At 37.6% G+C, this 26882-nt stretch overlaps 1 long non-coding RNA gene across 2 annotated transcripts in view; it reads right to left on the bottom strand.

Moving 5' to 3' along the window:
- Positions 1-10563, bottom strand: part of LOC139044793 (uncharacterized) — a 40861-nt gene extending 30298 nt beyond the window's left edge. For both annotated transcript variants that reach the window (XR_011501973.1, XR_011501972.1), the window contains exon 1: positions 10122-10563. This is a non-coding gene — a long non-coding RNA (uncharacterized lncRNA). The remainder of the gene's footprint in view (positions 1-10121) is intronic.
- Positions 10564-26882: the final 16319 nt, after the last annotated feature.

Here is a 26882-nt window from a genome sequence, read left to right as displayed (position 1 = left end):
GAATCCAGCAAAATTGTGAAATGCCTTTTCTGAATCAGCAGATGCATTCAATATAGTTTTTTTTAAAGATTGGCACCTGAGCTAACATCTGTTGCCAATCTTCTTCTTCTTTTTTTTTTTTCCTTTCTCCCCAAAGCTGCCCAATACATAGTTGTATATTTTAGTTGTGGGTTCTTCTGGTTGTGACATGTGGGACACTGCATCAGCATGGCCTGATGAGCGGTGCCATGTTCACGCCCAGGATCCGAACCAACCAACGAAACGCTAGGCCACTGAAGCAGAGCATGTGAACTTAACCACTTGGCCCCAGGCCCAGCCCCCTCAATATAGTTTTAGGACCAGATTATTTGCCGAAGCTTAGTACTTTGAGAATTGCCTGGGGGAGTGGAATTGGTTAAAAATAGAATCTTGCTGGGACACATTATTCAGTGTTTCTGGGGTAGAGAGAGGGACCTGGATTTTTAACAAATGCCCCAGGTGATTGTTTTGGTCTGGCTGCTTGGGAAACACAGAAGCAAAAAAATGCATATCTCAATTCACTAGAAAATCTCATTCTCCATCCACGCTGGAAAGCATGTCGTTAATACTGTCTTCCTTTACACATTATTGGGTAATGAGAGTTTTCTTCATTCTTATAATGTTGGAGCACTTATGGGTTCTGACAAGCTGTTGATGCCAACTTGATTCCCTCGCTCCCATTGTAACATCTACCACTTAGCACCTACTGTGAGAATAATGGGCTAGTGGGCTATTCGTGCATGAATAACGTCTCTTGTTTCTACCAGTCCCCTGCAAAAAATCCGAAAGGGAGAATTCCTGAAACAAAGCTTCAGAAAACCTATCCACCCTAAAGGGAAACATTGGTTCAACAAATAATTGATTAACCAAAGGTAAATGTCCATCTTGAATGTCTCATTTGGAGTACAGACTAAAATTTTGGATGTTGTACATGTCTTTTTTTCTTCTTCATAAGTAACAATTACTTTTCTATGTCTCAAACTTTGTCTTGCTTCTTTTAGAGTTAGATTTAGTAATATTAGCAAGTGACAAACATCTGGCTCTTAAACAGAAGAGAAGTTTAAGCAAGTTTATGTAAATTTACATTTATTAAATATAAATCCCCAAAATGGAGAACTGAAGTTGTTAGAAGCCTATGAACTAATATTAAAGCAAACAGGTAGGTTTACAAAATATGTACAATTTAATTACATTATTTTAAAATAAAAATAAACATATAAAGTCCTATATGAATAGAGAAAAATAGACTGGAAAGAAATACACCAAAATGTTAGTAATAGTTTCTTCTGACTCTGAAATTTTGAAATTTTGGAAATTCTGAAATTATGGGTAATTTTCATTTTTTTCTTGTTTATTTGTATTTTAAGCTTTTTAACAATTAAGATGCATTATACTTATAATAAAAAAATTTTTTTAAATTATGTTGAAAAAAATCACACTGCTTTTCCTGAAACATTGCTGAGGATATATTTTTGTGAACTTGGTATTCAATTCTCCCTTTAAAATTGACCTTGTCTGATATTTGTACATCAACCTTAGCAGTAAAAAAATCAGCTGCAGAAAAGTTCAGTCTGAAAAGTGTGTTTGATAAGATGACATTAATAATGTACTGTCAATTCTATATTTATACATCTTCTAACTCATTGGGAAGCTTTTAGCTCCAGATGAAAATAATCCAGTCTTCGATGTGAAAAGAAAATGGGAACAGTCTTTGGAAGAAATAATTTAACCAAGACATTAGGGAAAAAAGTTATGTATATAATCACCTCATATATAAGTGATTTTTTAAAAATCCCAAACTATTTACCTTTCAAAGTAAAAGTGCCACTTTTTTGACATGGTTCTTTAGACAAAACCTATGGTTAGATGTAGGGCTCTGAGTTCTAGGGCAGCCATTTCCACTAAAGGGGTGAAGTGATCATAGATAAGCATAGATTTCATCAAAGGTTAAATGTGAACATAATTATGCTCCCTTTAAACACATTATAGAGGTGATGTGAAAATGAAAGTAAAATATATAGAGATTCCTTTCAAATGTTAAAAACACACTCTAAAAACCATATGTGGTCTGGCTGAGTTGAAGTAAGATGGTCCAGATTTACTCCCACTAGAAACAACTAACAAACAGAGCCAAATACACGAACTACTGGTATTCAGAGACTGATGATATCAGGCAGCAAAAGGGAGGGATCTCTGAAAGAAGGGAAACAAACATGGTAAATTCTATGTTTGCCCCAGGTTACTGACTGAAGGGGGAACCCAGGAAGAGAACTGAGAGAGCTGGTGGTCCACATGAGAATCTGGGAATGCCAAGGAGGCTTTAAGGACTTGTACAGTACTTGAAAGGAGAGAACTACACAGAGAGAGAGAATTCCAGAGAAATGCAGAGGCTCCTCATTTTCAGCTGAGTGCTGATCAGATAGGTCATGCATGTGAGAACTTCAGTGGATGCTGGAGAAATAACCACTTTCAACTCTTAGAGGTCACAAAGAACTGAAAATAGTTCCTGTTTTCAACAGCCAGAGTGGAAAGACTTTTTAATTCACAGAGTATATCACTTAGAAGATTACCTCAACAGTAAGATAAAATTAGCCTAAGACTATAGGATCCTCTGGTCCCACCTAACAAAACTGTTTCCAAGGACTTTAACTGCACTGCAGAATGTATCTCCAGAATATTAATAGGAAATCAAAGTATTTACACAGAAAATGGTATAATTAACAATTTATGACAAATAAAGAGGTAAGAGATATGCAAAGTAACAAAAAAATAAGACCCATAGCTAGGACAAAAATTAATCAATAAAAATAGACTTATAAATGACTAGATGATAGAATTAGTAGGTATGGAGTTGTAACTCTTATTTATTCAGAAAGGTGGAGGAAATATGTTCTGGAGAGGCTAAAACACTTTTTAAAAAAATCACACAAAACATCCAAATAAAACTTCTAGAGAGGAAAAAACAATATATGAGGTGAAAATACATTTGACAGGATTAACAGGAGATTAGACACTGCAAAATAAAAGATTAGTGAATTTGGGACATAATAGAAAGTTGCTGAAATGAAATACAGGACAAAAAGGCTGAATAAAGTGACCAGAGTATCAGTGAGCTGAGGGGATCTTTAAGTTTCAAATGTGTGCTATGGAAGGCCCCAAAGGAGAGACAAGAGATGGGTAGGGAACAGAAATAAGGACAGAATGTCTTCCAAATTTGATGAAAACTATAAAAACACAGGTCTAAGAAGTTCAAAATCCTAAGTACAAGAAACTTGAAGAAAACTATCTCAAGGAGCACCATAATTAAATGGCTTAAAACATTGATTAAGAGAAAAAGTTAAAATCAGTCAGTAAAAAAAACAATACATTAGGTACAGAAGAACAAAGAATGACAAGATTTCCATTGGGAAAAATGTAAGTCAGAAACAGTAGAGCAGCATCTTTAAAGTTCTGAAAGGGAAAAAATCTCAAACTATCAGACTAGAATTCTATATCCAGCAAAAATATCTTTAGGAAATGAATGCCAAAAAAGTGAGTTTTCTGGATGCATAAAAGTTGAACAAGTCAGTCACCAGTAAATTTGCACTACAATAAATAGTAAAGGAAGTCCTTCAGGCAGAAGGAAAATGATATCAGATGGAATCTTGATCCACACAAAGGAATGAAGAGCAGTGCAAATGGCAAATGTGTCAGTGAAACAAAATATTTTTCCTTATTTCTGAATCTCTTTAAAATATAACTGACTGTTTAAAGAAAAAGAGGCTGTGCCTTGGGAGCGTTATAACATACGTGGAATAAAATGTATGGCAGTATTAACCCAAAGTTGGGAGGAGAAATAGAAGTATTTTCTTGTAAGACTTTTACTATAATTGAAGTGGTATGTTATTACTTAAAGGCAGACTATGATAAGTTAAGGATGTATAAAAGACCAGAGTTTGGCAGATGTTTTCTGTAAAGGGCCATGTGGTAAATCTTTTAGGCTGTCTGACCATATAGTGTCTGTTGCAAGTACTCAACTCTGCCATTGTAGCAAAGACAATATGTAAGTTAGTATTTCTGTGTTCCATTAAAACTTTACGTACAAAAACAGAGAATGAGTTGAATTACACCTGTGGGTTATAGTTTGCTGACTGCTGATATAGACCCTACGGCACCTATTTAAAAAAAAACAGTTATAATTAAGAAGCCAGCAAAGGAGACAAAATGAAATAATAATAATCATACAGTCTATTAGTCCAAAGGAATGCAGAAACAGGATAGATGAACAAAGAACAGATGTGACAAAGAGAAACCAAATAACAAGATGGTAGACTCAAACCCAAACACATCAATAATCCATATTAAGTATAAATGACACAGGAGATTAAAACCTGAATTAAAAGGTAGGGATTTTGAGATGACATGAAAAAGAAAGATTCAACCAAATACTGCCTATAGGATCCCCAATTTTATTATAAAGATACAAATAAAGTTAAAAATGAAAGGATGAAAAATATATGCCATGCTAACACAAATTAAAAGGAAACTGGAGTGGCTATATTTACATCAGACAAAGGAGATTTCAGAGAAAAAACTTTTGTCAGAGATAAACTAGGTCATTTCGTAATCATAGAAGTGTCAATTCATCAAGACGACATAACAATCTTAAACGTTTATGCAGCTAGTATTAGGGCTTCAAAATACTTGAAGCAAAAAGATAGAATTAAATGGAGAAATAAAGATACCCACAATTTTAATCAGAGATTAAAACACCCCTTTTCTCAGTGATAAAACAGATATAGAATAATGATAAAGATACAGAAGACAAAGAACACTGTTAACCAACTTGATCTAATTGACATTTATAGAACCCTCCAACCAATAATAACAGAATGCACATTCTTCTCAAGTATGCTTGGAACATTACCAATATAAACCATATATTCTGGACCATAAAGCACGTATTAGTAAATTCTAAAAGATTATAGTCATACTGAGTGTATTCTCTTATTACAAATGAATGAAAGCAGAACTTAATGACAGAAATACATCTGGAAAATCTCCAAATATTTGAAATATTCTAAATAGCCAGTGGGTCAAAGAATAAATCAAGGAGAAATTATAAAGTATTTTGCACTGACTAAGAACAGAAAACAATGTATCAAAATGTGTGAGACAAAACAAAAGGAATGCTTAGAGAGATATTTACAGCATTAAGCGCTTATGTCAGTAAAAAAGAAACATTTTGACATTTCAGCTCTGGTGGAGGATGTTGATAATGGAGAAGCTACGCATTTATGGGGGTAAGGGGTAGATGGGAAATCTCTGTACCCTCCTCAATTTTGCTGTGAACCTAAAATGGCTATAAAAAAATTGTCTTTAAAAAAATGCATGCACACTTACATCCACACCAACACATGTGTATTTTTAGCAGAATCGTTTACAGGTTTTAGCAGATAAGTTGAATTTTTGTAGTTATGTTTATAACTCTTATAACAACCAACTTGGAATCCTCACAAATACCAGTGTTCAATTTTGTGAAATAAATTCCTCCTATCATAATCCTTACTATAATTCATAAATCCCATGTTTTTTACAAGACATTTGAGACCTCTCAAAAAAAAGGACACCTGCATGATGAGATCATTAAAATAAAGATAATGATGATTCAGAGCAGAATTATGTTGAAATCTATGCGAAAACAGTGACTGGAATTCATCTGGGGGCTTGCTTTCGCAGTCCAGAGTCAAGCAAGGGGAAGCAGAACCTAGCAAGGTACACGCGTCGGGCTAGTTCTCTAGGACAGGTCTCAGAAGAGCTGCGCTACCAGGAGAAGAATCTTGAAACAAATCATGTGCCAAAGAGTGAAAGGAAAATTTTACATTGAGGAACAAAGTAGAAGATAATGATCTTGAAGAATCAGTCCTTCATGATGCCAAAAATTCAGGAAGTCAACAATAAGAAGCAGGAAGTGAATACAGAACAACGAGAGAAAAATTGACCTAAACATGGTTCTGCCTCAAGGCTGCTTTGCAATGAACCTCACAAACACTGAGTTCTTGCAGAGGGAAACCTCTGAAGAATGAATTATTAGTTCTCTCCCTTTAGATTAGGTGAAGATTCTTAAAATGGTAATCAAGACCACCCTGGATATAATGAGTCATTTAATACAGTTCTAAATCAAGGGAAAAATGCAATAATTTGTATTATTTAATTTTTTTGTTTATCTCCTTTTTAATCTATAAAGCCAGATTTTCCAGCCTCTAAATAGCATTTACCAGGTGGATTCATATGTAAAGGACATGAATAATAGACAATACTTTTGTATTTTGTCTACTTTGTATCTCTGAGGAGATACGAAACTTTCTGTGACCCATAGTTTTTTCCATACTTTTTTAAACTTATATATTTATTGAGACTAAAAAGTCGGGACAGTGTTGGTGTTCAAAAATTTTAAAATATTTAGGTTTAAAAATCACTGACTCTTTTTAAGGCTGACATACAAATGCACCTATTCTGGGTGTCAGCGATATAACTTTACCCACACTCGTTGGTAATAGCTATCTAACCTGTGGTCAGAATGAAGAAATGACCTTTAAATATTGTGAGACAGATATAAGTCTTAGTTCTGGATGCAGATTTTCAAGACATTTAATTTTTCTAATATTTCTATAAATTAATTGAATTTCTCCTTGAGATCTTATTCTACTGTGATGAAAAAAACAGAATTTCAGAAAATTAAGACTTTCCGTGCTTTACTTTCTCTGGGACTCTAGCACTGTGGGAAGTGTCAGGCATAGCCCTAAACGTAGTCCATCCCTGCTGGGGCAGTCCAGCCACCAGCTCATCACAGAGTACAAATAAACCTTAATATTTCTTGTAAGATTTAAAAAGTAGCAACAATGATATCTACTGTCCGGATGTCTTCAAAGTCCTCCTGTCTTTTAGATAACATTCAAAAAAAAAAAAAAAAAAGAAGAAGAGGGTTGGGGCCTCCCTCCCACATATAGTGGCAAGCCTTATATTTTTCCCTCTTGACAATGTCTTCAAGAATTAATCAATTAACTCATTATTTCTTGCATGGACATTATACTTCTGTCGCTCATCTGTTGCTCCAATCTCTTACCTTCATCAATTTCTCAATTACTATTGACACAATGCTGGCCACACAGTACAAACTAAATACTTATTTGTTAAATGACAAATTAACCTTTAGCCATTTGACTATTAGTAGATCACAATAGAACATGCAGCATAGGTATCTCTGTGATTCCATTTATGTATAATTGGCAAAGGCTGTTGTTAGATGCTCTCTCCTTCAGTGGTGCATATGACTCTGCATATGCAGATAGTTTGCAATGCATTCCCCAATAACCATTTGCTACAAGATGTTTTTTACTATAGATTATACTTGGAGTAGCTATCATGGGTTTGTATTTTTCTTACCTATATAAATTCATAAAAAATCATTTACAGAAAATAAACTTTGACAATAGGGACTCAGAAAAGTATGAATCTTAAACCTGAATTCAGTTTCTATACTTGAGCTTGCTGTTGGAAATACTATCGTAAGGGGAAAAAATGATACTATTCATTCACATGGAGCTTTGTGTATTAGGGAAAAATTATTAAGTTCCCTGGTTGTCAAACAATTATTTGCTTCTATATTCTCATGTGAAAAAACTAAAAACCCTGCCATAAGTAAGGTACAGGAATTTCCATGGGGCAGCTGTCATTGGACCTTCTTCATTTTATCCATTAGACGTAAGGCTAGTTTTAAAAGGTCCATGTCTTCTCCCATGGAACCCGTATCTTCCTCCATGAAACTCTTACTTTCAATCCATGTAAGTGGCTCTTCCATATGGCCTTGCTGCCTGCTACCCAGATTGCAAGGCCAACCAACAAATCCTTAATACTTGCCAGTCTAAACCCAAATTTTAGAAAGAAATTTTGGCTTTTTCTTGTTGCAAATTAAAGAGCTCTTCAATGGAGAGAATCATTCCATCTTGAGTCAAGTCCTATCTTAACGGTGCACACTGGGCTGACAGCAGAAGCAGCACTCCCACCCCGACCCCCATCTCATTACTGCAGAGGTGGGTCAATCACCTTATGTCCAAAAGTAGCCTCCTTTCCCCCCTGGGAGAATAATAGAATGCATAAGTGTCAATGGAGTAATATTTTTGTCCCAAACTGAGTTAATTCTGGAAGAAAGAAAAATATCTCTATTTAGGACTTTCTGGAAACAGGTATTTCATCATTGTAGCAAATAGCCAATCAGTTTTCCTTTACTCAGTCAGCTGGAAGACAGCACAATCAAAATTATGTTTTAAACATTTGTTGTTCCACAGTCAACAAGTTTGTTACATTGGAGAAGAATCTTTATTCATTTTATTCAAGTAAGGCCACTCTGTAGTTACTCAAATTGGACCTAGTATTCCATGGAAGGAGAATTCCTAGACATCTTTTCCCTGGAAAATGCAGAAGTACAGCCAGGATTGGGGAAAAGATTCATAGCAGGGATTTAAGAAATTGAAAAAGACCAGTAACACTAAGGAAAAAAATGGCACTCTGAGAATCCAGTCAGAATGTGATACACAGCCTTGGTATGAAAAAGCCAAGAAAATTCTGACAATTTAACCTCGTCAGAAGGAAGCCAATTCTAATGAGAGTTGTACTTTACCCTAGAGTTCTTGTGTTATTTTATGTGAGTCAAAATAAGAATGAATATTTCCTTTGGAACCTTAGGAGTCTTGGTTAGATGAGATGAATTAAATTTATTTTAGGCAACTCAGTTAAGTGGGTATCTGGTGTCCCATTTAGAATAACTCATGCAATGGTCATTAAACAGATAGTAAGCTAAGCTATATAACATCATAAAATGAAAAAAAGTCCCTAAAATGTTAATATGGCAAAAAGAACCAATAGATTGAAATATATTAGTCTTATGGTTGAGATAGATTTTATGAATGAAACTCAGATCATATCACTCTATAGCCAATATCAAAATTTAGAGCAGAAAATAGTGATAACGTTTGGCCAAAGGTGCTGCCTTTCTCATCTTTATTTGTACACAAGGCCAGAGCTTTGTCTCTGAGTAAATGTCTCAGAAGTCATATACTTGAATTCCATGAGATGTTAGTTAGGTAACAGACTACCCTGAAGTTGAGAGTGTATAACACATCCGAAGACACTAATAAAAACAAACAAACAGGAGCTGGCTGGTGGTTTAGTGGTTAAGTTCGCATGCTCCACTTCAGTGGCCTGGAGTTCACAGGTTCGGATCCCGGGCACAGACCTACCACTGCTTATCAAGCCATGCTGTGGCAGGTGTCCCACATATAAAATGGAGGAAGATGGGCACAGATGTTAGCTCAGGGCTAGCCTTCCTCAGCAAAAAGAGGAGGATTGGAGGCCGTTAACTTAGGGCTAATTTTCCTCAAAAAACAAATAAACAAGAAAAACACTGTACAGTCAAACCAAACACCTGTGTACAAGTCAAGTCTTTTCAACTCTTGGAACAGATTTTGATCCCTTCAAATAATGGGCACCTCTGTGCCTATTGGCCTACTTTATCGGGCTCAGAATGGCACTTGATAAATACTTGGTGTGGAGAGTCAGCTCCTCTCTGGTGAACTGTAGAACCGCCTGACGTGATGGAGCTTCCTTGAACAGTTTAATTTTTAGAGAGCATGATTTGAGGTTTGTTCCAAAGAGAATTAATAAAATACCTCAAAGTGATTTTAAAATTTAATTACATTTTGAAATCAATTCTTTTGTTGAATAGGATGAAGTTTGAATAGTGCCAGCAGTTATCAACTACATCTTCCTTATTTGTATTGATTCCCTTCAAGCTTGTGTTTTGAACCTCTGTCAATGCCTAAGTAGTTTCACTAAATTAAGGATAGGTGCCAATTAGCCACTTAAAATTTTTAGAAAATTATTAACAACAGCATGCTAATCACAGACATATTGGAAGGGCTGACTATAGAAATTGATTACACATGTCATGCTTCTTACGTAAGCCTCTCAAGAGGCCCTCCTGAAGGAACATAGGTAAATTCAGCTACTACAAGGATTTCAGTAAGAAACCCTTCTAGTCACCCTCAGGGGACCATCTAACTTACCTGAATACTTTGGTCCGCTATCCAAGTGGACGGTGAAATTGATTTAGAATCTGTCCTGGAAATGTCCTGTTTGCCTCTTGAGATCCACTGTCTATCTTCTCCACTTTGCTCTGTGTCCTGGGATCTTGACCTGTGAGGAATGCATCAAAAGTCTCCCTTGCTCTCTGGTTTCTGATTGGATTCAACAAATGAGTGCTACTGGGAAGAAATGAGAGGGATGGAGAAGCATGAATTTCTGATATTTATTTCCTTGGCTCCTTCTTGTAGGGGTTGGCATGAGTGGGTTGGTTCCTTCAACCAAAGGACACAACTCCCTTCAAGAGCCCTTCCTTCTCTCCACAGCTCTCTCACTCTCTGGACCCTAGAAATGGCTCCTCTTCCTTGTCCCTTCAAGAGTAAGAGTAGTAATGACTCCCACTGTTATGAACCCTGGACTGGTCATCATCTGGGTTGCTTTCCCTAAGCCCTGCCCACATTTTTAAATATAGTCATTATTACATGCTTGCTCCTTAATCAGCTTGAGGTTGCCATCTACTTCCTGCTGGGAGTCCAACTAATACACACACAGAGTGAGGATAAGAAGTATTTGATGGGGTATATGAGCAAGGAGAGACGAGGCTTAATGCTGTGGACAAGCCATCTGGTGCACTGATCTGAGTAATCTGATATGTAACACACAAGAGTATGTGTGGTTGATGGTACATATTACCACAAAGAATAACTGTTTCAAAAGAGTCCTAATAATTCTCTGAAACTTTTAGTAAGATTTGGGTGGATAGCCTTCTGAAATCACACAGTGAAGTACAGCTTGGTTTGATTACCAAGATAGTCTCAGGGAAACTTAGCTAAGATATTCTTAACTTAAAGTTAAATCTTTGGTCAAAGATTTAACCTAAATCTTAGTTTAAAGTGCTCTATCTTTTATATTATCTGATATAGTAATGGACATAAATTACCAGAAAAAGAGGATGAGAATGTAGATAAACACGAAAAAGAAGAGGAGCCTGGAGAAAAGGCTGCTAATGAATTCGTCGTGAAGTTATAGATTGCTTATGGCTTTCATACTGAAAATGATTTTGCTGAAACTTCTAACTGAAACAAAGGCTTAACAAAATTCCTTTTTGAAGATTCTATTTAGGAATCAAGTTTGTTCTGTCCCAGTGTACATTTCCTGAGGAGGTAAACAGAAATAATAAAACTGTAGATTTTCTATAAAATCTGAAGACCATATGTATTAGGGGAATTACACAAAGTGAAGGTTCTTATATGCTGGCAGCAAATGACTTCATGCCCACAAGCAGGTCTAAAGCATGCTGAGTTGGCATGAAAGCTAACAATGGTCATGTAAGTCAGATGCTTGAAGTCAGTTTGTTTTAGATCTTAGAGTGTTTCACTTTTGGAGTTATATTTCCCTGGTTGAGTTCTTCCAATCTGTTAGTTTTTCACTTCTTTCGTTTAAGCAGCTTCATTTGATCAGAGAAATGTTAACAGATAAGCAATGTGTCTGATCAATGCTCTAATGAGCAGAAGAGTGTTCTTGATAACAGTCTCTCAGATAGCAGAGGAGTGAGTGGATGTTTGCATATCACTGACTTCGTGTTTCACGAATGAAGCTTGAATTCAGAAAACATTCTCTCATATGAATATGCAATACTTCAGCCGAGATGTGCTTGAGAAGATGAGAATGTTTTACTCGTGTAACCAGCTGGACGCTTTCACTGCTGAAAATGTGGTTTTCATTATGAATGAATTGGCTTTCAAGGGAGAATTTTCACAGGAATATGAAATCATTACTTAATATTACCAGTAAGTACGAATTAAATAAAGTGATCTGCGTAAATGAAGGCTGTAATGCTGGAATCTGCTACTGAATACATTTCACAAAAATATCTTTGTGTATGCTTTAAGAATGTGTGCCTGTGATTACTCAGACTGAGATGAGGTAAATCATCAGGCAACTTTTTTCTCACACTTAGGTCTGCCATGAAAAGATAAAGAGAAAACATTTTATTTTCTTGCAGAAAAAGTATATTCCCATGAAAAGGTGGAGAGTTCTTTCCCAGAGGTTTCTGAGAAATGGACAGTTCTATTTCTGGGAAAAAGCTAGTATGGACTTCTTCAATCCAAAGAGTATAAGATGAGTATGACACGACACCTGGATTTTCTTGAGGCCCAGTGACACTCCCTGCTACTCTCAACCTTTATCCTTTGTCATATTTTACTTCCAGCGTAGGGTCTGCAGTCCTAAAAGTGAAATAGTCCTTCTCATGATATAAACCAGCTCATGTCATTCCTGTGCTAAAAGCCTTGCAGAGTCCCTCATTTCTTTCAAAGCAAAAGTGAAGTCCTTACAATGGTTCCCAAGGCTCTACTCCTGCCTTCTGCCTCGTGATTTAATTCCTTATCACTGTCCTCCATCTGTCCTCCTCGCTTTCCACTCGCTCTGCTCCAGCCACACCGGCCCCCTGTCTGTCCACAGAAGACGTAGGCACCGTTGTTTGCTCTAGCCTCTCCTCCACTGGCATGTTCTTCCCAGATATCTGCCTGGCCAACTCCTGCATTGTCCAGTCTGCTTACATTCACCTTCACAACAATGTCTACCTGGACCACTCTATTTGGTAAAGCAAACTTCCATCCATCCTCCACGCCACCCTCTTTATCGCCTTTACCCTGTCTCACTTTTATTCTGTTTCCAAAGCATGTATCACTTTCTAAAATCATGTATAACTTATTCATATAGTATGTTGATTTTTATCATCCACCTCTCCCCGACCAGGATATAAGTAGCATGAGGCAGAAGTCTCTGATTCTTTTATTCACTGGGGTCTCATCGGCACCTAGAGCAGTGACTGGCCTGTAGTAAGTGACAAATAACTGTCTAATTGCGAGGACTGCATATGAAAATAAGAGCATTCAAGTTAAGGGAGAGACCACCTTGAACAACTTATTCAAAATTCGTTTTAAAAATCTGAAACCTAAAAATATCTCAAACACATGAATTCTACTGAGAAAGGAATAGGAGCTCTTAAAGAAATTGGCATAGGTCTTTAGGCGGTATTATTTGCTATTTAGAGTAGGGGTCAGCAAACTATGGCCCGGGCCAAATATGGCCAGTCACCTTTTTTGTAATCAGCTATACTGGAGCACAGTCGCACCCATTCATTTAGGCATTATCTAAGGCTGCTCTTTCTCTGCCGTGGCAGAATTGAGTAGTTTTCACAGAAACTTTCTCACAAGAAAAGCCTAAATCATTATCTGGCCCCTTAGCTTGTAGATCCCTGACTTAGATCAAAATTATGGTCATTTTGCAGACAAATTAATTTCCAAATTCCAGCGGTTATCTAAACAAATGTTTCCGCGTATACGTTAAGAGAGTGGAAGGAATCTAAAGAGAGACTGCTTAAAGTGTCATTGCTTCTTCACTGCAGCTATGTCTGTCTCTCTCTGATGTATCTTAAGCATTTGAATTCTCTAGTGATTTATGGACTTAAATTGAAATTGAAATATGCAGGAATTCCAAACTAAATGACCTCTTGAAGTCCCATCTTGACTTATTTTATTACTCAGAATTCTCCATATTCCATAATATTATTTGGCACTTTATTTACATATTCTAATATGCTGGATTATTCCATGCATATGTCCTCAGTGACTCCTTTCTATTTAAAAAACAGTTCCTGTGATATTCTCTGAAAGGTATTGTCAGACACTATTATACTATATTTATACTTCAATAATTTTCTTGAAGGAAGATGTAATTTTCCTTAACATTTAATCCTAATGTGAAATTAGTGTACCTTATTTAGCAACATCATTGTTAACCTAATAGCTGCATTATAATTAATGATAGAGAAAGGAAGATTAAGATGACAGATTTATCATTATGCTTAGCAAAACATATGATACTAGTACTTTTAAGGAAATGCATTTAGGTGCTATTTAAATAACACATAATTGAATATATTCAAAGATCTTCTCTTAACAGAAATTAGAGTTAACCTGAGTCAAGTCTCTGGATAACTCAAGTGAAAAATTATCTTTCCTTAATTCTCTAGATATTTTTTAGATGACTTTTTACCTGTGTGGTGTGTGACTGCGTGTGGCAGGATAGCTAGATAGATGGTTTAGGATAGACAGAGAAAGAAAAAAAGAGAGAGAAAATAGAGAGTTTAGCCTGGAGGCAGGCCTCTAAGGAAGTATCCAATAAATATTGTTCTTTTCCTGTACGTTCTTTCCCTTCTCACCAATAGATATCATAAGTTGAGAAGATCTTTAGAAAATATTTATTAATAGAATGCATGAAAAAAAGCCGAATTGAGTAATCATGACCTTACAGCTTTCATGTTAGACATGAATTATATGACTAAGCTTTTCATATGAACCAACCAGAAAAGTGACTGCTTCATTTGGAACTTCTGTAGATATAGGCTTAAGAAAAAACATATCTGCGGGACAATTAAGCCTGGAGGAATTGCTGTCTTCTACTTTAAATACTATTCTTCATATCAGAATATTAAAGGGTATATATGCACATCGGATTCACAACATATATTTATTCAGCACCGATCAATATCAGGGCATAGTTGCTGAAAAATATGAGAGCTTCTGGCTTATCTGCTATAACACTATTAGTCATATTGCTGGATCTTACAAAGTTGCGTAATTAGGAAGACATCACTATGGTATAAGTTATGGGAGTCTAATATTGTAAGATCATGGGATGTGTAGAAGGAAGCAAATAGAAATGAAAAGGAGAGGCTCAAATAAGACATTTATCCCAGTTACTTTATCTGAGAAAAAGAAGTGGATGCATGGAGCACTGCTCACATACATTCTTCAGATTCTTCATCGTATTGAATTTATATGTATCTTGTGGGTTCTTTCAATCCATACTGGACTTCTGTTAGTTGCCAGAACAAACCATGGGCTTTGTTTTCTCAGAGTTTACTTAGAAAACTCCTTCCTGTTTGCCTAGCTAATTCCCACCCCACCTTTAGGTGTCAGCTTAAAACTCTCTTTTTCAGAGTGACTGTCCTCAAATCTTAAAATTTATTGGCTCCCCCAAATTGTGCTCCCATTGAACCATTTTTTTCATTACACTCATAATTATGTGCTTCATATATATTTTCCTCAATAGCATAAAGTCTATATCTAACGTATATGTTCACTATTTGTGTAACAGCTACATCTGCAGTCATGAGGACGCTGCCTGGCACAAGCAGATGCTTAATAAATACTTGTTGAATGGATAAAAGAGACTTCTGATGAGAGGGCTTTGTAAGTTTCAATGGTGCGTCAATTTAGGTCTGCTGAGAAGCAGATGCCAAGATGGGATTAGTCATGCAAGAGACTTATTTGTTAGGAAGCAAGAGGAAGTGGGGTGAGGGGGCTTCAGATTGTGACTTCTGTGGAAGGAGAGCGAGGAAGGAGGAGTACTGAGTAGAAAGAACGCTGGACTACAGCACAGTTCTAAAGAATGTTTGACTAGGCCAATGTGTAGTCCTGGAACAACCGGTGCCCACTGGAAGTCTCAGATCTTACGGGAAAGGGTCTGCCTGGTACTTCCACCATGCTCTGTCATGAGCTAGGAGCAACCACGGAAACAGATTCAGAGACAGTAGCTGGGGTCATCAGCCAATTACGCCCCCTGCAGGAGGAGATCAGAGCAGCACTTTTTGATGGCTGCCACAAGCGGTAATACTGAGGGAGATTCGCTACCAAACAGCCTTTTACACGAAACCTCTAAAAATATGCCAGCATAGTCAAGTTAAAGAATAATTTGCTATTCTAAGGTATAACATTGTTCATCGCAACTTATTTGGCATGGATATTTTGGTCTAGTGGTGATAAAGTTTTGCTGCTTGTTTTTACTTTTCCAAAATCAAAATAAAATATTAAATCTTTGCAAGAAAATGTGAAAAAAAGGTCAAAATAGTGTTTATAAATGACAGATTTTCCTGAACTGGACTGGATGGACTATCTATTTATGCTACATCTGTGGAACAGGCATTTTTCCTCATTAATCATCTCTGATGTACAGTTGATAGCCTACCATGAAAGACTAGCCAGGGCAGAAAATTCTGCACGATGCCTTTAATGTTCACTGAGTAGCCAGGCAGTGTGCCCCTGGCATCTAGGATGCCTTTCAATCCCTGAGCTCAGTTGCTGGTTGCATTTCAACAAACTAGGCCATTTAAAACAGGAAAATGTATTGCCTATGCTACTAGATGTTTTTAGCAAGCAAGTAAAAGATGATTTGACTGACACAACCTTCCCCAAGGACCAAAAGCAAAAAACATAAATACACTGTCTTTAAGATATTGCAAAGACCTATGGGCTATAGGCCAACAATGCTTCATGTCAAGATCTTTGATATGCTCCATGCAAAAGTCTTAAATCCCAGCAGTTAAGAGTGGACTTTAGGAAACTCTCTGTTTTGTCCAGTTTGTGTCAATTAGGATCAAACTATGTGGGCTTCTTTAGATTTGGGCTAAACCTCTGAGTCTGGGTTCAATGAAGATAACCCACTCACTCTGACATGATTTGAAATTACCAAGGATTACTTTTCTTGTTGTACTTGGAGAACAGATTTTTAAATAGTCACTCAATTGCTCAGTTTCCTCTAGAAGCCTCTAAGGTAGCCTAGTATTTATTCAAGATCTGGTAAAACCATGCCTAAACTGACTGGTGCCTACGAAATCCAGTAAAAATCATTAACTTTGAATATTTGATTTCTTTCTTCCTTTAGAAAGGTGACATTTACAAAAATGGAGGATATGTGAATAGGATTCTCAAGAACAAAGTAAACAAAAGCATAATTTCCAGCAACGCTAAAAAGTATTTTCGAGTTATTGCAGTTAAAAAGCTGAGCTATAAACAGGAAAGATGCAGAGTATGTTTTCATGAATGAGACCAAGACTCTGGTGGCTTTATGTGTCATTCTATTCAGTGAGCAAGTTTTCATGGCTCTATTAGTCACTTTTTTCCTTTAATTGAGCACATATTTCTTGAGTGCCAACTATCTGCCAGGCACTATTCAAGGAGCTGGGGCTGCAGCCAAGAAAACAACCCCTGACCTCTTGAGCTTAGCTTATAGAGAGAGAAAATAATAATCAGATACAAATAAAGACATTGTATACCAAGTTATTGAGAACTATGGGAAACAATAAAGCACAATAAGGGACTTGATAGGGCAGAGGAAAGGGAAGGGGCAGTGTTGATACCCTTTCCTGGAGTTGCTGTGGAAGAGCTCAGTGATAAGGTGACATTTGAGCAGAGAAGGGAATTAGGCGAGGGGGCAAGAAATGCATATATCTGAGAGCAGAGCATCCCAGGAAGAGGAAATATCCAAGGCAAAAGGCCTGAGGTAGAGGCCTGGCTCACAAGTTCGAAGAGGCCCGTGTGCCTCAGGGGAAGTGAACAGGGGAACAGTAGTAAAAGACGGATTATGATAAAGGAGTTGCATGTGATTTATTGCATGTAAAATCCTTAGGTATCAATCAGTTCGGGCCACTCTAACAAAATACCATAGAGTGGGAGACCAACAACCAAGATTTCCCACAGTTCTGGAGGCTAGTAGTCCAAGATCAGGGTGTCAGTAGGGTTGGGTTCTGGTGAAAGGCCTTTTCCTGATTGACAGACAGCCACTTTCTTGTTGTATCCTCACAGGACAGAGAGCAGAGAGAGGCCGCGAGCTCTATCTTAGTGTGCCTTCCTATAAGGACACTAATTTCCTTCATAAGGGTTCCACCCTCCAGACCTAATCATCCCTGAAAGGTCCCATATCCTAACACCATCTCATTCGTCATTAGGATTTCAACATATGAATTTGGGGGGGACAAACATTCAGTCCATAATACTAGACATTTCCTGATTTTACTGGGCTTGTGGGTCCTGGTGAAAGATCTGTCCACAATATTTTGGAAGAATTTGAAGCATTACATTACATTACAGACTGAGAAGGTGAAGTTTTGGAAGCTGGAGAAGAAGGTGGTGGCACTTGAGCCCCTGAGAAGGGTCGCTCTTAGGTTCCATATGAGGGCCTTCCACTTACTCGAGGTTCGGTTGAAGAATTTCTTGCTCATTGACTGTTGCCCACACTGTTCACTACTAGAATCTTTATTGCACATCTCTGCCTGGTCTCTTAAAAGTTTTAAGGGTGATCATATAATTTATCATCCGAAATGGGACCTTCTTAAGAGTGAAAGGGAGTACAAATAAAAACCATACCAGAATAACACAAAATAAACCAGGACTGTTCCAGGAAAACTGACACGCATGGTGCTGCCCTTTTCAATCTAGGAACTCAGTGTCTTTCATGCCAGGCCTGGGCACTGGATTCTGCTGAAGCTGGGGACTCTGAGCTGAGTGTCAAGGCTTGTGAGATACACCCACTGTCATTCCTCCAGGTGTTACTAATCTGCCAGGATGCTGCCAGGGAGCAGAGGACAAAGCCACAATCCCCAAGGCCTGTGGACTCCATGTCTACCTGAGACTGAGGGAAGCTTCTCATTACCCTCTGAGCCCTTGCCTCGCCCCCTTCACAGTCGTATGTTTCTCTCATCATTATTTCTAAAATATCCTCCAGAGTTCAAGCTTTCAGAGAAGAAAAACCTGAAAGAAAATGTCTTCAGGTATCTTTTACTTTTTGTACCATATCAAAATGTAGCTTTGTTGCGGGGAAGAGCAAATCCTTCCTTTCTTCCTCTCATTATTTCAGGACCATTTGAGAGGTGGTCAGAGATTACCAATAGAGATCAGAAGGCTGGCTTCATTACTGAGAAAGCTGACTGGAAAGCGTGGTTTTAGATGTGTGGCCAACTAAGTATGATAAACACTTAACCTCCTGGGAACTAGATTTATCCACTTAGTTACTGGCACAGTCGGACAATCTCAGGTCTCCTCAGCAGGGGCAGCGCCCGCTAGAAAGGTCACAATTGAACAAGGATAGGATGTGACAGACTGTTTCTAAAAGACAGAGCCTAGAAGGGCTCCAACCTCAGACTACAGATAATTTGCTTTTCCTCTCATGGTGAGCTCTGAGTCCATAGCAGGGAGAGAAAACGTAAGTGTTTCTACAGCCTCTCCCTGAATACGGGAACACATGACAAGGGCAAGGTGATTTCCCCACAGGAGCTCTTGGTCTCTGATTTGTCTACAGCAGCAAATCCAAAGTAAAGTCAATATCACAATAAATGATTCTGCCCAAATTGCAGGATTTATGAGTACAAGGACTCTTAAAAAGAATCGAATTCTCTTTCCTAATGTGTAGTTCGTAGTATGTCTCTGAAAAATATTTATGATGCACACCTGCATGAGCTGATGAATTTCGACTTTCATTTCAGTTCCCTACACAAAAGCCTTCAAATGACTCACTTTAATTTGTAAGTTGAAGTGGAATTTTCTTACCCTAGAACCCAGTGCTTTCATATCTGGTCCTGGCAAATCTGCCCACATTACGTTCCACACTTGCCCAACAGAATCTTCCCATTCCAGTCAAAGAGGTCTAGTGAAAATTGTGAAAATTAGTTATGACCTGCTTATTTTCATTTCTGAGTGTTTGGATTCTATTACTTTCCTTCTTATCTCAACCCTACTTGTCTTTCAGTATCCAGTTCAAATTTCTCATTTTTCCCATAAATTCCTATTTAGACTACACAAGATTTCTTTTCCCCAGACTTCTATAACTTTAGTCTAACCTTAGTTGTACAAGTCAGTCAGAAGCTGACTTGTACCACTTAGTTATTATTTTTCAAATATTTCTTTGTATGTCTGTGGAATGTTTCAGTTGTAGACATCTTTTCTCTTAAATAAATAAGACCCTGGAGGATAAGAAACAAAGCTACACTTTTTCTACTTGCCCTTGTGCCTAGAAGAGCACTGAGCAGAAAATAGCTGCTCAGTACAACTCACTGAGTGTGTGATAAGTAAACAAAAGCCTCATGTGCTCTGTCATTTCCTGCCTGTGCGCGGCTGCTTAATGGCCAGCTGAACATCTTTCACAGCAATTTGCACTTCTGAGTCAAGCCACATTGTAACCAAACATCCTCCAAACTGAGTCAGAATTTAAACTCCTACCCCTGTCATCCTCTTTTCCAAAAAGAGATGGCTATTTCCCTAAGGCAATTCTGAGATGTTCTACGTCATTAAAATCAGCACATAATTAAATTATTGTTATTAGCACATCAATTAAAATCAGCACATAATTTCATCTCAGTTTAATTTTGCAGATTGCATGATACCTTCTCCTTGGTTTAGCTTCAGAATATGGTTATGCCATACAGTGTAGGTGAGAGCACAAAGTTTTACATTTTTGGAGGGCAGCTCACAATGGAATCCCTTGCCTAAAAATGTATAAAATCTTGGTTAATAAGTTCCATTTCTGGATCCTAAGGAAATAGTCAGAAATATGTGCAAAATTTAGTTAAGTATATTGTTTAGTATGGCATTGTTTACAAGGATTAAAAGTTGAAAAATAGTTACATGTCAAGAAATAGAGAGTGATAAAATTAAATTCTGATGTATGTATTGTGTGTGTGTTATGTGTAAAGGTATGTGATTACTAAAACAATGTAACATAATTTTATCTACATGGAGATAAGCTATGGTAAAAAATGGTTGATGAAAACTATGGATGAGCTATCACATTAAAGAATATGGAATATGGGGGCCAGCCCAATGGCGTAGTTGTTGAGTCCACATGCTCCACTTCAGTGGCCTGGGGTTTGTGGATTTGGATCCTGGGCATGGACCTACACACTGCTCATCTAGCCATGCTGTGACGGCATCCCACATACAAAATGGAGGAAGATTGGCGCAGATGTTAGCTCAGGGACTATCTTCCTCAAGTGAAAAGAGGAAGATTGGCAAAAAATGTTAGCTCAGGTCCAAACTTCTTCACCAAAAAAAAAAAGAAACAAAAAAGAAATATGTAAACATACAAATAAACAAAATGGAGAAAGGTCTAGAACATTTACACAAAAGTTACACTGTGTTTATTACTTGGTGAGTGGGTTTATATGTGTTTTTCTTTTTTTTTATTCAATCATTATTATCCTGTCTTTAATTTGGTTAACTTGGGTTGCTTTGGAAATAATTAAAATTGGAAATTATTTTAAATTTGAAACATAGGTCTTAAAATGTATTATTGTCAAGAGAATTTGAAAAAAAATCTATACATTCAATAAATTTAATTGTGGTTTTGAATATTGTTAATGTTGGTGGTAGGAATGAGAGATGGGGCTGATATACTTTTACGGTAAATGGGCTCTGGGTCATAAGAAAGGAAAAGGTTACCAAGGTTTTAAAAATATTCTCTACCTATGTCCACTGGGAAAATTCCATCCATTTCTAAAAGCTAATAGACTCTGTGCACAGTAATCTACTACAGCAGTCTGCACAATTTTATTTGCCTCTTCCAAATGATATGCATGCTAATTTGTCATGAGAATTCCTTCTGTGCTTTAGAGGTCACAGAGTTAATGATAGAGGCATGGTTTACAGGCAGTTCTTCCTTTTTACAAACAGTGATAAACTGTCATATTTTGCGTATTATAAATAAGTTTGAAAATAACAATGAAAAATAAATATTTTGACAAAGAGAATTAAGGCATTAAGGCATATCCAGTCTATGTGTTTATGGAAGAAGTCTGTAGACTTTATAACAGCAATAGTTATTATTTTCACAGTACCTTTTGTCCTGGCTTCATGAGAACATTTTAAGCAATAATTAATTAAGATTTGCAAGTGGAATTAGTGAATAGCTCATCGTCACACTGTTCTTTAGTACCTAGGCCATTCATTTATTCATGTCCTACAGATTTTTGCATACATTTATTGAGCGCCTTCTGTATGTTCCCAGTGTCGTGTTGTGGTTTAGTGGTAAACAGCTGCTGCTCTTAAAGAATTGAGGATTCCAGTTTGTATTCATGTGTTTTTCACGATAAGCTAACATCCTTGGTTCTTAGCTCACTCCTACGGTGTTTGACATGGGTTTGGAAAGAAATAGAACAATACAGGATTTCCCCTGGTTTGCACTACACCACCACAGGGAAGTCTCCCGACCAGGGCTTTACAAGTCTGAGATGCCTGAGGGGACTCTTGGGACTCAGTATTCTGAGAACTCCTCAGCCAGCTAAAGCTTCCATGCCTTACTATTTTTTCCACACTCAGCCCAATATACAAATCCCTTTGATCTATTTCCCTTTCTTTTCCAACTCAGGGTCTCTTCTTGGCAGGCTCCTTGGGTCTCATCTTAAATGTCCCTTCTTCAAGAGAACGTCTCTAATCTCAATGCCTGAGTGAGGTCTCCTCTTGGCATTTTCTGTTTAACCACCCCCACCCCTCCTTGTTTGTTCCTCTCCTAGCAATAACCACAGCCTGTAAACTTCTTGTTTATTCCCTATTTACTCATGTGTTGTCATTGTATCCATTAGACTGTGAGCTACATGAGGGCAGCAATTGTGTTCACCCTCACTATTGAATCTGTACTGCCCAGCACAATTTATAGAGCATATAAGAGGCACTCTATAACTATTTTTGAATGAAAAAATGAATTAATTCATTGGCTAACTACTATCACTTTCCTTTGGCAGAGAGTTTCCAGGGCACCTCTCTGGATTATTGACAGAACTTTGGTTGGTCTCCCCTGGATCACAGGCCAGCCGACTTCTGTATGATGGAGTGGTCATCTCCAAGCCAAGAATGTCTTTTTTTTTAAAGATTGGCACCTGAGCTAGCAACTGTTGCCAACCTTTTTTTTTTTTTTCTGTTTTATCTACCCAACCCCTCCCCCCCGTACGTAGTTGTATATCTTAGTTGCAGGTCCTTCCACTTGTGGGATGTGGGACACCGCCTCAACGTGGCCTGACAAGAGGTGCCATGTCTGCGCCCAGGATCCAAACCCTGGGTCGCTGCAGCGGCGCGCATGAACTTAACCACTCGGCCACGGAGCCGGCCCCTTCAAGAATGTCTTAAGTGCTGCCTTCTTGAGCAGTGGACTGCAAGAGGGACAATTCCATTTAGAAGACTTGGGCATAAGCCAGAAATGTAATATTCAGTTTTAAAGGAAACTCAAAAAGATTAATTATCTTTTCCAAGGTCAATATTTGAGTTTGGATTTGTCTGACATTATAGCCCAGGCTGTGTCCACATCAAACAAGACCTGACTGATGCAATGAGATTGAATTTCTTATCTGCCGACTTCAACCCCAAATGACATTGTATTCTGCACCTCTGGAAGAGAAAAAATGGGAGGAGAATGGTTGCTGGGCAACCAAGGCACCAGGATGTCCTGGTTGCAGCATAATCAGTTGGAATCTGGCAAACCTCCCAGGATTAGAGTAACAGGAATAATTATTTATCTGGCCTCTAATATCCTATCAGGGGTGCCTTGAATTCCAGTCTTGCATACTAAAATTGTAAACACTATTTCCAATTTCACGTCATGTAAAATGTAATTATGTTCTTTAAGATAATTTAAAAGTCTGTTGGCTGTTGATTTAAACTATCAATGAATTTACCCAAAATTATAGTATTCCCTAGAAGAGTTTCTGCATGACCCATAATTTTTAAAACAGAAGCTTTCCTGATTTTAAGACAGTTTTACTTCACCTGGATGAAGACATGTTTCTAGATAATTAAATTATCCAAATATAACCAATAAAGCTGATTTTTTAATAGCAGATTTAAGATTGTAGCCACTAACCAGTTTCCCATTTCTAAGTAAGGTACTAAGTCAGCCATGCAGAACTTGCAAAGAGGGGTTACACTTAGGCACTCACCAAAAATATAAAAGGTTTGAAATTGAAGTGGCTAGGAAAGTTGAAGATTGGTGAGGCTTTCTTTAGAAAGAGCTGAGCTGTGTGCCCACCCCCACCACATACCACCACCACAGTGAAGGAATGAGAGCTGTTTGTTCTCCTCAAGACTAGTGATGGGGCTTCAACTGACCACCAAAAAAACTTGCTGTGGATCCCCTGCATTGGAAAGACAGAGGGAACTGATGGCTTGTATCTGAGAAGTCTTGATTGTCAGAGTCTGCCTGAAGAGACTTTCTACAGCAGAGTTGTGGTTTTGTTTTAAAAAGAAACTGCACAGGCACTGATTACAGTTCTGAGGTATGTGTTTCCTATGGACCTATGGGCCATACTTGAGAAGGATGAGAGGGGTGGCCTGACATTTTGTGTTAATGGGTCACCTGGAGAGGCAGAAAGCCCTCCCAAGAAAGTTGCCTGAGGTGTTCAAAATTGAATGGCTGGGGGCTGGGAATGGCGTCTTAAATAGCCAGCTGGAAATTGCAGTTCTTAGTTATGGGAAGCAGGGGAGATGTGTGTAAGGGCTCCAGGAGAGAAAATGCCAGTATCAGGGTGAATCAAGAGGGAAGAAGGCCACCGAAGCCCCTTTCCACTGCAGGCTTCTTGCTGGAGCAGAGCAAGCTATGAGCGAGGAGACTTTTAGCTGTTAATCAACTCTCAAGTTGCAGGTGTTACACTGGACTAGGCATTTTAGTTACTAGAAGGAGCGTGTTTTTAAGAAATAAATTGCTGAAGGTCTTTTCACTATGAGAGTGCCCAGAAAATGTATGGAGCCTGTCTTAGAGTATATGAGAGAAGAACCAGCCCCAGAGTGGCATTCCTGAACAATTAGGAGAAATCACACAATGGTTTTCTTTGCTTCTTATCATGCCTGCTCCTTAACACCACTGGTCTCCTATATTTTCCTAAAGGGAGAGCTCCACTCTTAAATTACTAGCAATTTTAATGACATGACTTCAAATACTCGATAATTGAATTTTCCAGCTCGCAGAAAGTGAAAGTTGAATGGTAGGGAGTTGGATAAAGTGCCATGCTAGAATGAAAACAGTGACAAAAATTACATACAGCAGACACCATTCAGACCCTGTGATATTCATTAGTTTTCATCAAACACAGCAAAGTCTCATTAATTTGAGCTAGCCAAGTGGAACTAACACAGTGTCTTCTTTCTGCCAGGCACTCTGGCATCCTTTGACGTTGCATGTGGTTCCCTAGGCCAGAGCTTTCCATGGGGACCTGGGAATGGGGTACAGGTGGGTCAAGATGCTGAGAGCCAGAGATGCCTGAGTTTGAGGCACTTTCGCCTCTTCACCCTGGTGAGCAGCTCAGATACAAGTATTTTCTACACTTGTCCTGACTTTTACAAATTTGAGAAGGAGTCCTCTAGGCAATTCTGTGAACTAGATATAAATACTTCCATTTTATAAAGTAGGAAATGGAAGCTCATAGAGACTCTAATTAAATATGCACTGAAGAACTGATATTCAATCTAACTTGAACTCTTCACTATATGACATTTTCTTGCAAATTAGGAGGCTAGATCTTTTTGCTATGACTTATGAAGTGTGAATTTGCAAACAAAATTTCAAGTGCAATATAACTCCTTGAATAGATTTTCTGAGCAATTTAACATCATCTACTTATATATAGGAGATGTATATACGAATTGTAAATAACTAACACTACATGTGAGGCACTGTTCTAAGTACCACATGTGTATTCATTTATTTAATCATCCTACAAAAATCAGTAAGAGATATCATTTTATCCCCATTTTACAGAGGAGGAATCATAGAAGGAGAATGCAAGTACATCATGTAACACATCACAACAAGAGAGCAGAGTCAGGATTCAGGCTCAGCTAGTCTGACTTCAGAGCCTGTGCACTTAACAATGACTGGACATTTCCTTTTTTATTGGATAAATATTGAATTAATATATAAATGACAAAAGCCATAAAGAAAGGAAAATTATTAAAGTTAAGAGCAAAGACTTATAAATTGTTTTAAGGATATTTGGCCACAAATTAGAATACATTTGGACTAACTTATGTAAGAAAAAACTCTCAGAAGGCAGAGGGAGAAGAGCAAGCACTGAGGGGCAAAGTGGTAGGTGAAGCAATACTCACAGACCAATGAAACTCAGGCTGTAGGATCAGTGCTAAACTGCAGGTCCCGCCTACCACCATGTGGTCTTGGGCAGATTCTTTATCCTTTTAAGCTTCAGTTGCTTTGTATAAAGATGGGTGATATACTATCCTGGGAGTTTTGAATGAGGATGTGTAGGTAAAGTGCTTAGCACAATATTGCCACATAATAAGCATTCAGTGGTAGTTGTTATTATGATGTCCAAAATAAAAAACATGCTATAAAAAAGAACATCAATACTTTGCATTTCAAACTGTTATCAAGATAAATTGTTATAAGATTAAGATTTTAATTAACATATTAAAACAAAAATATGCATATTTGAATAATTTTTGGCCTGCAATGACAATACAGGAAAACAAAAGATATATCAGAAGCCAATTAATTAAGCTCTGTGACTTTGAGCAACTGACAATTCCCCTAAACTGTAGTTAATATTAAATGGAATAATATTTACTGCTCCCTGGGAATGTTGCAAAAATAAAATTGAAATGAGACTGTGATTAAAGTACTTTGTAAACTATAAAAAAATACAAATATAAAGAATTGTTGTTACAGGAAAATACATGTCACAATAAGAGAATTCCTAAGACTATCCAAGAATTACGCATTTTCAGATAGCCACTGTCTTCAACATAGATACTAATGCTCAAATAGAATTCTCAATCTTGCTCACTTTTGTTCCAAAATGGCATTTATTCATTTGAAAATGATACATTCGTAAGGCAAAACATATGTTTTTACTGCATTTCCAAAATATCAGTACTTCTTCCACAAAGATCATATTTGTTGCTCTAGAA

This window comes from Equus asinus, chromosome 3 (genome assembly GCF_041296235.1).
Source record: "Equus asinus isolate D_3611 breed Donkey chromosome 3, EquAss-T2T_v2, whole genome shotgun sequence".
In the NCBI taxonomy this organism is placed as follows: Eukaryota; Metazoa; Chordata; class Mammalia; order Perissodactyla; family Equidae; genus Equus; species Equus asinus.
Note: the sequence above shows the minus strand (reverse complement) of the source record. Positions and strands in the feature narration are given on the sequence as shown.